The sequence below is a fragment of the Lissotriton helveticus genome, chromosome 11 (assembly GCF_964261635.1).
Source record: "Lissotriton helveticus chromosome 11, aLisHel1.1, whole genome shotgun sequence".
NCBI classification, from domain to species: domain Eukaryota; kingdom Metazoa; phylum Chordata; class Amphibia; order Caudata; family Salamandridae; genus Lissotriton; species Lissotriton helveticus.
Genome location: NC_136072.1, coordinates 65,294,132 through 65,312,523, shown reverse-complemented (window position 1 = coordinate 65,312,523; position 18,392 = coordinate 65,294,132). Strand labels below are relative to the sequence as shown.

The 18,392-nt window shown below is 41.6% G+C and overlaps 1 protein-coding gene across 1 annotated transcript in view; it reads right to left on the bottom strand.

The window, feature by feature from the left end:
* The window catches only part of ABCF3 (ATP binding cassette subfamily F member 3), a 117,459-nt gene that overhangs the window by 48,470 nt on the left and 50,597 nt on the right, over positions 1-18,392 (bottom strand). The window lies entirely within an intron of this gene.

Genomic DNA, 18,392 nt, shown 5'->3' with positions numbered 1-18,392 from the left:
CAGCAGAAACATCAAGCAGATGGTGGGTATCGCAGAACGACGTCATGCCTGGTTAAGAATTTCAGGTTTTAAACCAGAAGTGCAAGCTAACATACTAAGTGCACCATTTAATTGGGTAACAACTATTCGGGAGTGCTGGTGACGAGACTCTGAATCAGTTAAAAAAGGACACTGAAACTGCCAAGTCAATTGGGGCTCTACAGTTCAGAGGCAATATATGCGCAGGGGAACAGTACCCTAACTAAGACCTACAAGAAGGGGCTCCTTCCATACAGGTACCTCACATCAAACAAGACGCCTCCATGCAAAGGACCAACGAGAATGGTACATTCAAAGGAGGAAAAAGCCAATCTACTCAAGGAGGTATAAGAAATGCTGTCAAAAGATGCTATAGAGTTAGAGCTAAGACGGGGAAAAACATGGGAAACTACTCCATATTTCCTAATTCTAGGTTTTCGAACAAGTTCATAAGAACTCGAAAATTCAAGATAACTACCCCGCAAGAGGTAATAACGCAAATGCAAGTTGGGGATTAAATGGCAACAATAGATTTTTAGGACTCTTATTTACACATTCTCATGAAAGCAAGCCACAAGAAATTTCTCAGATTTGTGGTAGACAAAAAAACAACAACACTACCCGTACAAGGAATAGAATCAGCACCAAGAATATTCACAAAGTGTCTAGCAGCAGTAGCAGCACACCTGTAAAGGCAGGGAATTCACGTGTATCCCTACCTGGACGACTGGCTGGCACGGGCAAACTTGTACAAGAAATGCAAAGAGCACACGCAGCAAGTAATAACGCTAGATCAGCTAGGGTTCTCAATACACTTGGAGAAGTCATTACCTGAACCAGAACAGGAGAAAATGTTCTAGGGAGCCAGGATAAACTCGATACAAGGGAAAGTATTTCCCAGCGAGAAGAGAACAGTAGCACTATTAAAGGAGATACAGCTGTACCGGAAGGGGCAAGCTCGGAGAGGGAGGACGGTGGGGAAGCTGCGAGAAATTATGGCTTCTTGCATCCCATTAATACCAAACACAAGACTCCACATGAGACCATTTGAGGAACTGCTACAAAATCAATGGGCACAAAGCTGGAAAGATCCAGTAGTTGTCACGCAAAGGATAGAGGAAGAGATTGCGTGGTGAAACAGATGACAGATAACACAAGGAAGAACATTTATGCAATCCACTCCAACTGTGACCGTACTCACAGATAGGATGGGGAGAACACATGTACAATCTCAAAGTCGGGGGGAGTCTGGAAGGACCAAGAGGATGTAGTACAACACATCAACATCCTAGAACTATAGACAGTATTCCTAGCCTTAAAATCCTTACAGAAAGAGCTATGGGGTAAATGAATATTGATCCAGATGGACAACATAATCACAATGTTTTATATAACAAACAGGGAGGGACACAGTTTCCAACACTGTCAAGACTAGCACAAGAGATGTGGGTCTAGGCTATTCAAAGGAAGATGAGATTTTAGCGCTCCACCAGCCAAGGAAGGACTATGTCGAAGCAGACAGAATGAGCAGACAAGCGCCACGGTCTCACGAGTGGGAACTGAACCAAACAGAAATGGGGAACACCAGAAATAGATCAGATCTGTTAGCAACACCCAAGAATGCGAAATACCAATGCTTTGCCTCCAGACAACAGTGCCAATAGTCCATGGGAATGTACTGTTGATAGATTGGTTCAGGAAATTTGCATACGCTCCCCCCACCACTCTTCACAGGGTGATCAACAAATGCAAGATCAGCAGCATGACCCGGATACTACTTGCACCACAGTGTGCAACACAAACATGGTTCTCAGAACTAATGCAACTTTCACAGGGAAGGTTTCATAAACTACCAATCAGGCGAGACCTGTTGTCAATGCAAGAAGGAAGGAAGCTCCACCCAGAACCAGAGTCTTTAATGCTGGCAGCATGGCTGTTGAAGACTTAGAATTCAGACACCTAAAGTTACTGGAAAAGACAATGGTGGTCATAAGAGAGGTAAGAAGACCAACAACTAGACAGTGTTATGTAGCTAAATGGAAAAGATACTCACTCTGGTGTCTGAAAAAAGGATTATTAAAAAGGGATCTCTAGGGAAAGAACACTACTGAAGTACTTGACACACCTTCTAGATTGTAAGCTGAACTATGCATCTTTAAAGGTTCATTTAGCAGCAATAGTGACGTACACAATAGGTTACATTAAAAGAAGTTTCTACTCATCAGTCATTAGGCGGTTCTTAGAAGGATCAAAAATAATTGCACTTCCAAAGAGGATACCAGCTCCCACGTGGAATTTAGATATTGTGCTCACACAATTGATGAAGGCACCTTTTGAAGCATTATACAAGGCTACATTACAAATGCACACACTAAAAGACAGCTTTTTTAGTAGCCATAACATCACTATGCGGAGTGAGTTACAAGCTCTCACGTTACTGGAACATTATTTTCAAGTTCACAAAGACAGAATTGTCATGAGAACCGACCCAAAATGCATGCCAAAGGTTCTCACACTCCCACATGAACCAAAGTATTCAGATACCAAGCTTCTTTCAAAAACCGAAAACGTATGCAGAGAGAACATTACACATTCTGGATGCAAGATGTGCAATAATGTTATCACATCAAAAGGACAAAGGCTAACAGGAAAACAAAACAACTCTTTGTATCATTTGAAAATGGTTTACTAGGAAGGCCGGTAACCAAAAACACAATTACAAAATGGATAGCACAGACTATTTAGTTGTGCCACAAGAATGCAGGAGAAACGTTACAAAACATTCCTGGTGCACATTCAACAAGAAAGAAGGGAGTAACCATCGCTTTCCTGGCAGATACTCCACTACAAGATATTTCTATGGCAGCAACATGGTCATCAGTGCACACGTTCACAAGACACTATTGTGTAGATATTCAAATGAACAAGGAAGTGCAAGTAGGACAAAGGGTCTTACAACATCTATTTTCAAACCATTGCTCATCTTCAATCCAACCACCACTGTAGTAACAAATTCCTGCCACAGCACAGCACGTGAATCACGCTGAGAGAAAAACAGCAACAACATTTTTTTTTAAGATGGGGACAAAGGAGAGAGCTTCCGGAGGAAGCACAACAATATCACAAGGGGCACCAAATGGAGGTACATTGCCACCCACAAAAGACAAAAGTAGTTGAAGGACAAAAGATTTTTAGGAGAATTTGGGGACCCAACCACTATATGGCGGAATAATGCACAGCATGTGAATACAGAAAATTCTCCAAGCTGCAAAACTACACCAACAGGTAAGAAACTAAGCATTTTTTGTTGTAATCTCTTGTTCTATCATCTAGACCACCACCTAATCTGTTTCAGTTGCTGCTGATAATTGTCCGGCCACATCTTGATGGCTGGTGTCTGCCATACTTTCCTGAAGCTTAATCCTTCCCCCAAACAAAACCAATTAGGTGTCTTGTGCTTTCCAAAATGCAGATTCTTCCTCTTGTTACCAAGCAAATTGCACTTTGACTTATGGTGCAAGGTCTCCAGAGTTGGCAGCCAATCAGAATAGCTTTTCAAAATGATCTTTACAATGTAAAATAGTGTGCGGACCTCACAAGTAGTGTACCACAATGGTGCAGTCTCGTGAGACGTGCCTCTGACTCATTACACTTCTTAAAGAAAGAGTTGTGTTGAGTAGGATTTAAAAGCAGTCCCAGGGCACACCTTCAGGATGCTCACATAGACGGAAAAGATAAGTAATTCAATTTAATATAGACCACAAATGTGTTGGTATTCTGGAGACCATTTCCAGAGGCCGCAGACTTGACACGCCCATAATGATAATAGTCTGTGGACTCAATGTACTTAAGATGGTACCAATACACTTAAGATGGCACCCATAGTGGGAACCATCTTGGGTGTATGGAGTATGCATGTTGTTGAGGCCGCAAACTACTGGTACAGTTTTAGGTGGAAAGTCCTCCGCTACAAGAAAGAGTCCTTGATCTACAGTACATGGACACTTTTTTATTATATGTGACAGCTCCTTGTGTAAACAAAGCAGTTTACCTCCTGACTGCAAGTTTGGACTAATGTCTAAAGATGAAAGTGAAGCAAAAAAAAAAACATGAATGAAGAAAATCTAAACACTGTCAGGGGCCCTTGCTTCATGAAGTAAAAAAATGAATGACTCAAAAGCGAAAAGGCACTACATTGCATTAGAAAACTATATAGAACTTTGACGCTTTTAAGTTAAATTGTAAATTTCCTCTTCATGGAGGCAAACAAATATTTGATCACTTTCCTTTCTTAAAAGAATTCGAAAATGTGAACTCAGTCCATTTCCTTTTTTATTTCAGCTATTTATTTTAGATATCGATTGAAAAACAAAACTTAAGGACGACAGTGTGCTTCTCTTTCAAAACATTTGTTCAAAGATCCCAAACAAAGCAGAACCTACTGTAGTAATAATGAACATTAATTACAATCTGATGATGGCGACCTTGTAGTGTAGTTCCTATATTCCCAATAGGCTCTGCGCATTGGAATAATATATCCTATAGATTTGACGTAGGACTGAGGTCTACAAGGTCTCTATCAAATATACTAGAGTGCCAGCTAGCTCAGAGGTCACTAGAAACTTTCTTGAATTCACAAGAAGGGAATAGTTTCTGACAACCGCTTAAAACTTGACAACTTTGTTTCCCCAGAATAAGAAATGTATCTCCAGAGTCGCGGAAACAAAAGATGGTTATTTCACTCAGTCAATCGTGCATGCTTCGTTTCACCAGAGGTGCAGAGAAAATAGAGAGACGGGCATTTTTCAATAAAAAGGATTTATTGAACAGTCTTTCTCATGCAGAGGGAATGAACTGCTACAATCGTAAATACTGGTTGCACAGTACAATGCGTACAGTACGAAGAGTATTATAATATAATACTGTAAAAGCATGATATGGTTTCTAAGCCATAAAATACATACATCAATAAATTATGACTAAAAAGTACTCAACTGGTGCTTCTAAAATACGCCTACCCCGGTGTACCTAACCTAGGTCTAGTATGAGAAGAAGTACGTGAGGTGTAGCTTAGTTTCAGTATTCTTTTGCCAAGAATCTGACCCAAGAATTCTCTTAGGGTCTAATCAGCTCCATACCTTGGTTTTTAGAATGTAGGAGGGCTGGTATCTCTCTCTCAGGACTTGATTTCCCAGCAACCCGCAAGGGTAGCCTGGAAACACTGGAGCTGGATTTCTAAGCTGGAGAAAGTACAGCGCCTCTCAGTGCGTCAGCTGGCGGGCCAGCTTCCTTCGGCACTTGCTGCAGCAGGGCGCGTCGGGCAAGTAGATAGTCGAACTGCTCCAAACCACCATGTGTTTGGACAAGTGTGGGCATATTTATACGTTGAAGGTGCCGAGATTGACGTAAGGTTGGACATAATAACGTCATTAGAGATTTAATTCTCTGAAAACTCCACGAGTTCTTGGATAAATCAAAATTCATGCAGTGGGAGGTCCCCGACTGCTGAAGGCGGGTTTTTCCAAGAAATCGTTGTAGATTTTCGGAACTAGTGGAAGTAGCCAAGCCGTATTAGGACTACTTGAGTTATGTCTTAATATGGTTATGATTTCAATGCCTATATAAGGATACAGTATTTTATACCTATATAAGGGCATGAATCGGGAAAATTACACTAGGGTTCTAAAACGCTATACAACAACCTTTTTGACTGCCCTACCTGCACAAACATAAGGTGAGTAGGGGGGAGTTTCTAAGGCTGGGTATTGCTAACACACAATCTAAACTTTTCTTTTTAAATAATTCACTTAAGGCCAGGGGCAGATACTGCACAAGTCCCATCGTCAAGTCCACACAAAAGCCACTGAGAATTATGGCTTTCATTTTAGCAGCATTCTAGCATTCCCTAATTACCACCTCATGGTATGAGAGTATACAGTGAATCTACACTTAACAGGCATCTTGTCTACAGAGCAATATATAGAATCATGTTATGTTTGAATATGAACACGCATTAGTGAGTCCATTTGGAGAGGATTGCATACAATTCTGAGCAATGAGTGGGTTGTGTGATCTGTGGCTAGGGAGTCAGAATTTAAGCAGTAGGTTTTTTGGAACACAGATATGGCTTGCACAGAAATGTTCACAAATATCATTGAGTAGGATACCCCAAAGGATTGTAGCTCAGTTTCCTATGAAATTATCCCTGTACTTGCAAAGGAGTGACTTGATTGTTCATGATAGATTTTACTGCAAGTCTATGAAATTTAGATCTCTTGTTTGGCGATATTAACCAGAATTCCTGATTTCTCAACCACCTAGCACCTTGGCAAGGAAACCTGGGATTTGCTGGAACTCTAAACGTCTAGAGCAGGGGTCAGCCAAAAGAGTCTGATTGGTTTAGGAGCAACATTTGATCCATCAAAGTCATTTGCATTAACACGAGTATTTATTTCCTGAACTGAAGTGTTAATTCCACAATTGCCCATTGTATGAAGATACTTTAGACAATCATATGTAGCTTTTCAATTGGTGATTGGCTAAATCTCCCTCAGTAACTTTAGGAATTTGATTCCTGTGAGATAGGAGACATTCACTTCATCATAGGTAAATATGGATACACAGGTGCCATGCTCAGTCTTTAGAATTATACTCCAGTTGTGCAAGATTTTATATTTTTTAAAAAACAACTTAAGCTCTCATAAAAAATAGTTATGAACGAAATCAATAAAACACAGAAAGAATCGAAACCCTGCTTTCTTGGAAGTTGAATTTAGAACTCAATTCAACATTGTTTATTGAAATTATCCCAAAATAACTGCAGCTCTCGACAACAAACTTATAAAAGAAAATGTTACTTACACTGTAAGCATCTGTTGGCAGCGTGTAGTGATGTAGATTCACATGCTTTGCAAACCCATGCCATCTAGTTTTGGGCTTGGATGTTTGCAATTTGTTTTTTATCGAAGTCGTCATTAGTGTATGGCGGTATAGTGACTCCTTCCTTAGTTGTCAATGCACATGGGTCTGCTCCCTTGTTACTGTTCTTCGCATTGTGGGCGAGTGTACTGATGGAGCAGTAAGTAGGATAGCTTGATGACTATGCATGAAGTTGTGTGTAACAAGTTAAATATTTAAATGAAAAAGAAGAATATCTGTACCAGCCACTGGCTATCAGGGAGGCAGGTGGGCACATGTGAATCTACAGCACTATATGCTACAAACAGATGCTTGTAGGTAACATTTTCCATTCATAGTTCGTGTGGCTGGACAGACACACGCTCTGCATAGACTGTAAAGCAGTACCCCATCCGTTGTGAGGCAGTGAATGGTGCAGATGTTTAAAACAAAGTTCTTAAGACAGCCTGACCAACTCTAGCTTGTTTGCGAGCTAGGACATGCACACAAAAGTGTTCAGTAAATGTGTGTGGATTACACCATGTAACTACCTTACAAATGCCAGCTATAGGGGTATTAACAAGGAAAGCCAAAGTGGTCAATGTCTTACAGGTGGAATGCGACCTAGGAGGTTGTGGTAACATTCTCTTGACTGTGAAATAGCAGGTTTGAATGAACTTGACAATCCACCTGACTATAATCACCTTTGAAGGAAGATGACCTTTGTGAGGTGTAGCGAATGCAACAAAAAGTTACTGCGTTTTGGACCTGTCAATGCAGTACATTAGGGTGTGTTTTACATCAAGTGTGTGAAGAGTTGCATCACATGTCTTGATGGTGGTCAAGCTCTCACATCTAAGCTTTCTGGTGAGACGTCCTCTCACTCATACGCTCAATTACAAAAATGACACTCCCACATGATCCCGATGAAACTCCTTGGGTACTCTGGTGGTCAGGGCTGTACACCACGACCACTCCATTAGAACGATTGATTAAGAACCTTTTCTAGGGGACTTTCCTTAGCACAGCCCAAATGTGGAAATTGCAGAGTGACCCCCCCAAACCCCCCCATGCTCAGCCTTTGGTGGGGGAAGGCATGTTCTATATACACCATGGTAAAACTGTCTGCAATGATCCATAATAGAACATACAAGTTCGACCAGATATGGCGCCCATTTAGGACTTGTATGAAAAGAGTCTGTCGGAAGGGGGGGGGGGGGTGGGGGGGGGGGGGTTGCAGTCACAGCAATGTCTCAGATTCCTCGCTGCTCCAGTGTCTGCGCATGTCCCATTCGGATGATAGCGCTGTTATGGACATGCAGGCCATGATCTTAGACACTAAAACTTTCACACATATTTTAACAACACAAGGCTCTGCCCGTTGGGCTGCTACAAGTCTGAATTGATTGCTGTATGTCTCTTTAGGTTACTTGAACCTGAAAATGTAAGGAAATTTATGTCCGCTCATGTGTACCCCTTCACCCCGCCCCCTTCTTTTTCCATTTGTTTTTCTTTCTCTCTGCAAAAGTACAAAATAAAAGCAGTTAAAAAATGGATACCACCATTGGAAGGAATTTGGGGTTGGTTCTGAGGACAACTTTGTCATTATGCACCCAGAAGAAAGGCTCCTCTAAAGTGAGTGCCTGTAGCTCGCTAACACCTTAGGGATGTAGCAGCGAAGAGAAAGGTGAAGTTCCAAGAAAGGAAGTGGTTCAAAAGAAAACCTCAAGTCTTGTAAAAACGACATTAAGGATCCAGACTGGGCCAGGAGGAACTCTATGTGGCATGATCCGCTTGAGTCAGTCCCAAAAAGCTTTGATGAAAGGGATTCTAAGTAACCAAGAGTGTTTACTGTCCTAATGTAGGCTGCAATAGTGTATAACTAAAGGCGCATGAAAGTATAAGGTAGGCCTGACTTCTGCAGGTGAAGGAGGTAACAGACAACATTTTGGACTGCAGGCTTGAGAGGGTCTAGGTATTTTGGAATGCAGTAGGGGACAGAACTTTTTCATGTGGCAGTTAAATAGGTACGCATTGTGGATCTGTGTGCTTCTGTAAGAATGCCCATGCATTCTTGAGGGAGATTGAAGTAACCAAACTCTAGAACCTTAAGGAGATTCGCTCGATTGAGCTGGTTAGGGTGCCTGAATCTTCCCTGGTTCTGCGTGAGAAGGTCTGGCTGTTGCGTAACCTGGGGTCTAGTGAACATGTCTACAAGGTTTGGATTGCTAACCCACAGGTACTTAGATGAGACCACCATCGCTGAGTCCACGTTACTGTGGCCACACACCACGCACTGATTCTTTCTGCTGCTGCTATGTCCATGTTTTCTGGCTTACTAACAGTCCTGTAAAGGGTTCAGGGATGCAGTGGTAATTCAAACCCAATTTAGTTCATAGCACAAGCAGGCACTGCACTGAGAAAAGACGCTATGTATTTTCTTTTTTTTCCTTCTGAGTTTTATATAACACAAACTTGATCCGAAGGCATCAGAGCGCTTTACATGAGCACTAGGTGTGTTACAGAAGGACACAATTGTATTTTTGGCACAGGGAGATTAAGTGATTTCCCCAGAATCACAGAATGTTGGGTATTTAAAAGTGTATCATTTTGACAGTTTCGTCCTGTTGCTTAGCACAAGTAATAACCACACAGAATATAATTAAAACAGCACTTGTGCGTGTTGCTAGCAGCTAAATTAAAATGAACAGACCTACAGCCTACACTAAAGCTACTTCTATGTGCTACACTATGAGAGCATGGAATAGCTAGCTTGCCTTTAGAGGTTCTTGGAGCCTAGTCCACTGCATGTCTGTTCACAACGGGGGAGAGAGTGTTCTCTCAGAAAGACAACAAACGAACAACTGGGCTCATCCCCTCTTTTCACTGAAGCTACTCTTAACATTACAGTGATATTCTAGCAGTACCTATCGTGGTAACCTGGTGCGAAGGGTCTCTCCAATTCAGTGGTCAAATTAAGGGATCCCCAGCTGTACCTATTGGCCAATAGGTACAGCTGGGGAGGTCGCATATGCAATCTGGCATGGGGCAATGTCTATGCAGGAGGCCATCATGCCTAAAGAGGCATCACTTTTCTGACTGTGAGCGGACGACATGACTGAAAAAGAGGGAGCAGCTGTTGGAACGTTTGCGTTCTGGGTTGGCTAGGGTAAGCTTTGCTGGTGACTGATCTGAGAATGGTTCTAAAGAAGGGTTGAATCAGAAGGGAATGGAGATATAATTTGGCAAAATGTTTGGTAAATCCCAACTTGTGAAGAAGAAAATCATGTCCTGGGTGTGTGCCAGGCACCGCTGCTTGCCTGCGCTCTTGATCAGCCAATAGTTAAGACAGGGGAACATGTGAATGCCCCACCCATTCTGAGGGGTGTGGCTACCACAGCCAGGCATTTGCTGAACGACGTTGGGTGTGTAGCGATGCTGAATGGCAGAACTTTGAAATGATAATGCTGGCCACTTGGCATGAAGCAGCAGTATCGGTGGTGAGCAGGTTGAATAAACATGCGGAAGTAGGCGTCCTTCAGATCGAGTGCCATCATGAAGTCGCCTAACAACAGGATGAAATACTGCGGAGTAGTCATGTGTAAGTGTTCTGAGAGAATGCACTTGTTATGGGGACTGAAATCTAGTTTGGGCCTTGGGGACCAGTCCATTCTGGTGATGCGTACATCTCCATGCATGAAGATGCAGTGGTATTAGCTCTATGGCACCCTTGAGGATGAACACCTGAACCTCCTCTTGAAGAAGGCGATGAGTTCCAGGCTGAGGGTGTGTCTGTGAGGTTAGATGTTTGTTGGGGTTGAGGGGAGCATGAGGAAGTAGCCATGCTCTATGATGGAAAGAACCCATCGATCTGATGTGATCTCTTCCCAGCAGAGAAAAAAAACCATAAGTCCTCCGATGTAGAAGGGGTTGGAGGGAGAAAGTTTGTACTTCTCCATCCGGAGTAGGACAGGCTCTTTGAAGGTATCAGGGGCAGTCTTAAGCATGCCCCTGAGCCTGGGGAAGAATTGGATCAAACGCTCTGTCCTGAAGAGTCTCTCTACCAGGAAGTCGTAATCCTCAGCAATGGTGTGCAAGTCTACTTTGTGGGAGGCCACTGCACATAAGATGCCCTATGGTATGCAGTGGTGTAATTTCTGGTGGAAGCCTCGACTAGGACCAACTCAAGGTCAGGATACCCCTGAGGGTACTATGTCATAGTATTCCCGTGGGAAATCAAGTAGGGTGAAGGTGGAGTGGGGCATCAAAGTCCTTTCTATGGCAGAGTAAGGACTAGGACTACCTGTGCCCAAAAGAACAACAGTGACGTCTAGGTGAAGGGAAGAAGGGGTTGTGGATGGCTGGTGGCCTTGTCAATCAGTACCTTTTTCCGGTGCAGGAGCCAAGAGTCCGACCAGGGATCAGGTGCAGGATTGCTCTCAAAGGCAAGCCAGAGTTAAGGCCAGCAGAACTCTTTACCATCTGGGGGTGGCTGATGACAGTGTTGTCTCTAGTTAAGCTAACGGTGAAGCTGTGAGGATGGGCCTGTCAAAGTCTTTGGATCCAGCCGTCGAAGCTGGTCTCGGGGCAGACAGAGTTTTTGGTGCCGAATGTGGCTGAGATGCTGACAAGGCCTTCAGTTTTGAAGTGTGTTTGGGGCCGAGATGTGACTTTAGGCTTGAAGGCTGATAGAGGGCTAGATTTTTTATGAGTGGATCCATACTCTGATCAGATACCGTGCCTCGATGTCGACCAGAGGGTGAGGGCAGCATCACACATAAATGTGGCGATGGCTTAAGTGGGGCTAGATGCCAACCACTTTGGGTGTGGGAAGGTGCCCCGTTGAGGTGTGTGGCTTGTGAGAGTTTGTGTGTTGGTAGTACTCGTGACTCTCAGCGTCGTCTTGGTGCGCAGGCCAGTGCTGAGTGCTTATACATAACTGTTAAATCAATAAATCAATTACATGAGACACGCGAGTGCTCAATTCAAGATGGCCGCCCCGCTCCTGCTCTAGCGCGTTTTTCACCCGTTTTTGTAACTAACGACGATTCCGGTCTATAAATCGTCTAGAAGGAGGTCGGTACATATGTGAAGTGCCTACCTGTACTGTGCAGCAAATTCCTGCGATTTGGGGCACTGGAAGACGTTCTTTTCACTGCCCGTTTCCTGCACCCAGTCCAACTCTGAGGTACAGCCGAGTTTCTCTGTCCGGAGGATGGAGTGTACTGCTGAGAGAGGGCCTGGCTTGGGCCTAGCCACGCCCACAGCCCATTTTAGCTGCTGCACCAGCTATTTTTCAGTCATCGCCACAGTATTTTGCTGCATTTGGGATTAAATTACTTCTGCTATTTATATTTTAATTTTCTTCTCAAAGAAAATGGAAATAAAGCTCCTATTAATAATAAGAGGAGGTAGCAATTTTTCCCACCTCCTATTAAATTAAAAGTTGTGGAGTCATCTGAACCTGCCTTATCCTTAATTTTAGAAGAAATTCAGGCTCTGCCCGTTAATACAGAGACCATTGCGTCAGAAGTCAAAAATGTACGCAAGGAAATGGCAAGTTTGTCAATGAAAATATCAGACAATTCAATTAAAATTCAAGATATTAAGGCAAAAATTGACACTTTTATTCCTCTAGTGGCAAACATTTCTCCTATTGTTAGATATGGAAAATCGCAACAGGCAATAATATCTTCGCATTTTTATTTTACCTGAAGATGTCGAGGGAGCTAACTGCAGATTGTATTTGGAAAATTTGATCCCTGGTCTTTTGCAAATCAAATTTCCTCCCATCGTAACCCTCATCACACCAAACCGCGTCAAATGATCTTTAAGGTTCTCAGTCACCATCATTTGGTTTTAATCAGAAAAGCAGCACAAGAAATTCCTTCACTGATGGTTAATGGAAATAAAATTTTCATAATCAAGATTTTGCCAAAAAAACTGTCTCAATTCGCAAGCATTCACAGCTCTTCGTCCTCAACTCCGACGTCTTGGCTTCAAATATGGACTTTTTGATCCATCGACGATGCGCATATGGAAGGATAATTTCTCTAAATCTTTTCAGCGTCCTGAAGATTTAAAGCATTTTATAGATCAACAGTCTCAACATTCAATGGACACTAATGACTCTACTACTTGAGTTCTACCAGTTATGCCTTTTCTGACAGGTTACTAAGATTTTCTTATATTGGGCTCCAGCGGTTCCGGCCATGCTTGTAGACCATGTGTGCGTTTCACATTTATGTCTTCTGTTTGTCATTTTTTCCATTTTTTTCATTTCTTCTTTCCTTTGGCTTGCTACGGAGCTACTTTTTTCTCATCTTTTTTCTCATCCTATTTCTCCTTTGCTTTCCTTTCTCTTACATCTCTCTTCTTGACTTCTTTTATCCTCTCCTCTACTATGGCTAATGTTCTTAATCTTAAAGTTGTGTCATTAAATGTTAAATTTTTGCGCCATCCAGTTAAAAGAAAGTTGTAAAGCTGACATTTGTTTTATTCAAGAGACTCATATAGACAACAACATTTTAGATTATATGAAAAAGAAATGGGTTGATATGATTGTCTCCTCTCCAGTTAATGGTAAGAAAAATGGTGTGGCTAATCTTTTTGCAAAAAAATTACACTGTCGAATTATAAGTAAAAATTCAGATGAAGATGGCAGATATATATTCGCTAAAATTAAAGTTCATGATTCATTCTTATTTTTACTAAATCTTTAAGGTCCTACTGCAGATGATCCTATTTTTTGGTCCAATGTCACTACAGAGGTCTTAAAAGTTGGAAATGTTCCTTTAATTGTTGGAGGTGATTTTAATGTTATTTCTGACCCTTTATTAGATAGACTCTGTCTTACTAAATTTCACCCTTCTAAAGTGTATATTGCGTTCAAAGCCTTTATTCAAACCACTAAATTTGTAGATAATTGGAGAATACATTTTCCCACAGAAAAAAGTTTTACTTTTTTTTCCAGCCCTCAACTTCCATTCTCGAATTGATTGCTTATTAATTTCCAGGCCTTTAATTAATTCAGTAAAAGATCTTCAAATTGGTAACATTGATGTCTCAGACCATGCTCCGATTTCCTTGGTTTTGAATTTAGAATCAAAATATATCAAACAGTCTAGATGGCGAATTAACACTGGTGTAGTGTTAAATGAAAAGAACAAACCAAAACTTTCAACAGCCATTAAAGACTATTTTTTATTTAATCCAGAAGGTTCTACCTCTATGATTAACAGATGGGATGCGTTTAAAGCTTATTTTAGGGGGGTAACGATCTACATTATGGCACTTGATAACTAAACCTTTAATGCGAACATTAAAGATCTACAAAAACAAATTGCGAAAAATGAACAAATTTTATTACCTCCAATGATTCTCTTAGCTAATTATCAACGCATAAAAAAAGGACAAAACTCAAATCAATTCAATTCATGGTCCTCATGGTAAAATTGCTTTTTCTCACAACGATATTGTTAATTAATTTTTGAATTTCTATTCCAAATTATATAATAAGCCTGATTTTCATGATGATTCTTTGATGGATTCCTTTTTAGCTTCTTGTGGTTTACCCAAGATTTCACAATCTGATAAAAATGGACTTGATACTCCCATCACCAAGGATGAAATTTTATCCGCCATAAAATCCCTTAAAAATAATAAAACTCCTGGTCCGGATGGGATACCAGCAGAATTTTACAAAGAATTTCAATCACACCTTTTACCTTTTTTATTTCAACTTTTTTCGTTTTTTGGATCTACAGGATCAACCTCTGGTTCTTTTACTGAAGCATTAATTTTTGTATTTCCAAAGCCAGATAAAGATCCCACTCTTGTATCTAACTATCGCCCTATATCTCTAATTAATCAAGATTGTAAATTATATGCAAAAATACTCGATACTAGATTAGGCCCTATTGTAGATTCCATTATACACCCTGATCAATCGGGCTTTATGAAGAATAGATTCTCTGCAAATAATACCAGAACTTTGCTACACGTTATTGAACAAAGTTCTACTTTAACGCTTCCCTCAGGTATTTTAGCCTTAGATACTGAAAAAGCTTTTGATAAAATTCATTGGCAATTGTCTTTTATACGTATGATTTCAGCTCTATATTTTGCCCCTACTGCTCGTTTATATATCAATGGACAATTTCACATCAATTTTTTCTTTTTAGGGGTACGAGACAAGGGTGTCGCCTTTCTCCACTTTTATTTTTACTTGGCATTGAACCTTTCCTTTCTTCAATAAGAAAATGTAATGATATTATGGGAATCACTATTAAGGATGTTCTTGTTAAAACCCTTGCATGTGCGGATGATGTGCTTTTATTTATTAGTGACCCTATATTCTCTTTCCCCTCTTTAATTAACATTATAGCAAAATATTCTACAGTTTCTGGTTACACTTTAAATACTAACAAAACTGAATTTTCCCTTTAAATATATATTGTACTCCCGATATGCTTCCCATGAATGGTATCATTTGGAAAAAGAGTAGATTAAAATATCTTGGTATTTTATTTTCTTCATCCATAAAATCAACAATCCTTTTATATTGTGATTTTATATTAAATTATATTAAAGACAAAACGTCTAAATGGTCGTCACTGGGAGAGGAGCTACGCTACGAATCAAGATGGCCGCATAAGCTCCCGGCTCCGTCGACCTCCGCCAACAGCTCGATTATCCTGTCTTTCATCCTGTCTGCACACCTGATTTTCTTGTCTATGAAGGTCTACTGCTTCCAGAGGTGCAATCCCGAGATTTCTACCTTATCGGCTGACGAAGATACGCCGTGTTTCTATTCTCGGCCTAACATCGTGTTGAAGCCGGGGCCTCGATTTCTAGACTACCCGAGTCGGAGTTGAACAACATCGGCCGTGAGACCTGGACTGAGCCCGGTCTCCCGAAGAGTGCCTGAATTGTTGATTTTTCTAACGATCCTTTGAACGATCCACACCCGGGACACGCCAGCGTGCCACGCCGGCTGCTGTGGTGGAGGCCCGGCGCCCGGAGCCCTTTCTGCCCCGTGGGGGTCGACGGGCTGGGTCCTCCCTGACGGCGAAGGTGTGTTCTATAAGACGAGGAGCGCCCATTATTTGTGATCAGATTTACGTGGCCTGTGACTCCGGAGCAGCCGGCCTCCGGGGTCCGAACCCGGCTCTGTCACCTACCGAGAGGAGATGGAGCGGACGGAGGGCACGCCATCACTACGGGCCGTTGTGGCCGCCATTGGGGCGCTCCATTCGCACACAGTCGCTGTGTTCCGGACACTGATGGTGAAAGTGGACGGTATCCTGGCACCTGAGGACGACACCTCGTTTGGTCTCCAGCTGGAGATGGTACCAGCGATGCATGGCATCTCAGAGGTCGGGGTCCCTGTGCATCGCCCGGGCTTTATGATTCTCGACGGTCCCCTATTGCCGGCTAGCCAGCCCGTGCTTCTCACTAGTGTCTTTTGCCTGACCCTGCTGCCACCCATCACTTCTATGGACAAACTTCCATGTGGCCACGAGTTACTTGCTGATGGTTTCGGATGCTCGCTGTTCTTGGACATCTTTCCTAGTTCGAGCCATGTACTTTTATCCTGTTTTCGATCCTCTTATGCTGCAAAGAACTTTTATGGACGCTCTGCCTTTTCCATCAAAATGGCGGCTCGAGTGGCAAGGACTCTTAGGACGGACCGTACTGGCCAGGGCTGAACTTTATCGCTGGGTTCCGATATGATAGCTTTTCTTAATGCCGGGGTTGTGCCTATATTGTGATGGGAATTGGGTGGCTGTTATTTATCCTACCGTGACTGGTTTGTATAATTGCTGAATATTGGTTTTATTGTGTCTTCGGGTGGTTGCTGTTGGCGGTGGGCATGGGAGTCCGGGAGTGTGTCTGCTTTCTCCTCCTCCTCTTTCTCTTTTCTTTCCCTCTCCTTTGGGGCAGTTCCTGGGCGACAGGCACGCTGTTAGTGGGGTAGGCCGTAGCCATTACAGTGGTGTAGGGTGGCAGGTGTGGGGGGGGTTTGTTATTTTAGTTTGTTTTGTTCTATGGTCCCTTTCTTCTTTTTCCGTCTGTCTCTGGGAGGGTTCTTTACCTCTTTAGTAGGGTTGGCTGTCTTTCTTTCCCTTTTTCCTTTCTTATAAGGCTTCTACACTCAACTATGCCTTTAGGTTACTGGGGGGCGAGTTTTCAGAATGGTGCTCTGCTTTATTGTTTGCTGTCGTATTGTTTTTGCTCTAGGTCCGCCTCGACGACTGTATTGTTTTGACAACTGTGTGGTTCATCAACTGATTCTGTTTGCTCTGCGGGGTACGTCCCCCCCTTACCTCTTCTTATTTTATTATGTGGTGTGACGCCATTGCTCCTGCAGCCGTTCCTACTCTACATAACTTTAAAAAAAACGAAAACCTCATATATCCTTATGCTTTGCAGTGCGCACTCACACATGACGTATCTATGATATTGCTTTTTTCGGTCGTGTTCTTGTTTCTACATCCTGATTCATTTGATACGCTTGCGGCCGGCCCCTGTGGTTGTGGGCCTGCGCATGTAATACTTTGCAAGTTTCAATAAAGGTTTTATAAAAAAATAAAAAATAAAAAAAATAAATGGTCGTCACTGCATCTTTCATAGTGGGGCAGACTGTATTCTATCAAAATGACTATAGCGCCTAAAATCTTTTATACCCTTGCAATGATTCCGACTCAATTCCCATTACAGTTCTACAAAGATGTTGATAAATCTTTATCTAAGTTTTTAGGGAACAACAAATCACCTTGTATTGGTTACAAAATATTAAAAATACCCAAACATAATGCTGGATTTAGTATCCCTGACTTTTTTCTATACCATAAAGCCTTTATTTTAAAACAAAGTTCACTATGGTTTAATCATTCATTTTTAAATAACCCACCTGCTTGGCTATCTATTGAGAAATCATTAGTAAATCCTCTCCCACTTCCTTCTTTCATAACAATGTCTAATACTGCATCATTTTTTCATAAAGCAGTTATTATTAAATCTACTAAAATTATGTTTCATGATTTAGACTTAATTTTTCTTTCTCCCATGAATAATACTGAAGATATTTCACTTTGGTATAGTAATGTCATCAAATTGAATAGAAATGTAAATTTTTGGTCTTCATGGATCAAAGCGGGTATTTTGTATCTTAAACATGTATATACCAATAATACATTCATTGCGTTTGAATCTTTACAATCCAGATTTGGTTGATCTCAATCCAATATCATTAAATACCAATATTTGTGCAATTCAATTTTAGATTATTTCCCAGATGCTATTCCCTCTAATGTTGCAGCTGATTTATCAATATACATTCAAACTGTTTCTACTTCACCTCATGGTGTTTCTATTCTATATAAAAAGTTATCAAATACTCTTGGTAGCAATATATATATGTTTTCAATTTTTTGGAATAAAGAGCTGTCACTTTCTTTATCTATTGACACATG